The sequence below is a fragment of the Balaenoptera acutorostrata genome, chromosome X (assembly GCF_949987535.1).
Source record: "Balaenoptera acutorostrata chromosome X, mBalAcu1.1, whole genome shotgun sequence".
Lineage (NCBI taxonomy): Eukaryota > Metazoa > Chordata > Mammalia > Artiodactyla > Balaenopteridae > Balaenoptera > Balaenoptera acutorostrata.
The window spans coordinates 114,204,430-114,205,903 of record NC_080085.1 but is presented as its reverse complement, the minus strand read 5'-3'; positions in this window follow the sequence as shown (position 1 = coordinate 114,205,903).

The window sequence follows — 1,474 nt, the reverse complement described above, 5'->3', positions numbered from 1 at the left end:
TGCTGGGTCAGTGACTGCTTTAGGTAAGTTGATCAGGGAAATTTTCTCTGAGGAAGTGACAAGTGAGCTGAGACCTAAGTAATGAGCGATGAGAAAGAGCTGGAGATTGCAGATAGAGACTAGTGCAAAAGACCTAAGCTGGAAATGTAGTGGGCATGTTCATAGAATGTAAATTAAATCAATGCGTCTGGAAGTAATGAGAGAGACAGATAGATGATGATGTCAAAAGATATTCAAGGACATCTAATGGTGGAGTCCAGAATGCTATGGTGAAGTGTCTGGACTTAATTCTGGAAGCAGTGGAAAGCCATTGATAGGATTAAGAAAGGAAGAAAAGGGGTCTGATTTACACTTTGCAAAGATGACTCTGGCTGCTATCTGGACGATGGACTATAGGGGGCCAGAGTAAAGACAGAGAGCCCAGTTATAGGCTATTGTAGTAATCTAAGAGAAAGACAATTGGATTGGGCTAAGAGGGTACAGTGGAGGTAAATAGAAGTCTTTGGATACTGGATGACCTTTTAGAGTAGATCAGGCAGAGTATGATGGATTGGATATAGTGGTTATATGCAATGCCATGACAATGGTCATCTCTGTGGCCCTTATTCATCTGTGCCTTCCTACTCAACTTCTGCCATTCAAATATAATCTTCTCTTGGTTTCCAGTATTCTTATATTCAGTATGGCATGCCTTAGTGTGAATCTACTTGCATCAGTATTGCTGGGTACTCAATTGGCCCTTTTAATCTGGAAACTATTTCTTCAGTTCTGGGAATTTTACTTAAATGATTTCTTTGATAATTTCCTCTCCTCCATTTTCACTGCTCTCTTTCAGAAAAACCTTTCATTCCTATCAAACCTATCCCAAACCTCCTGGTTTGATCTTCTAAATAAAAAAAAAAATTTTTTTTCTTATTTTCTGTCTCTGTTTCTTTGGTCTAGTTTTTGTGAGAATCTTTCAACTTCATTTTCCACTACTTCTACTGAAGCTTTATTTCTGCTGTCATTTAAAATATCCAAGAACTCTTTTATTTAATGCCCATTTAAAAAATAATATGCTATTCCTGTTTAATGACTACAATATCTTCTTTTATATTTCTGATGATCTTAAAGATTTTTAAGGTTCTCATCTTCCTGAAATGTTTCCTCTAAGTTACTTTTTTTCCTCATTTGTTTTGATCTCTTCCTTTCATGAAAGAATTAAAAACAAATCATATGTCTTGGGATCCTTGAATGTTTGGTTATATTTGAATGGGGCATGAAAAGCACGATGAAAACTTTTTGTTATGGTGGGCCCTACTATAGGATGATTTGGCTGGATTCTTTCCTTTGGTGAATCCCTAATTATGTTCAGATAATTTTCTTAAGTCTGGTCAAATTCTCTCAGAAAATAATCTTCTAATCTTCTACTTGGGGGATACAAGCCTTGGCTGTAGGTTTCTGAGAACCAAGTGGAAGAGGGCTGGTGGTCTCA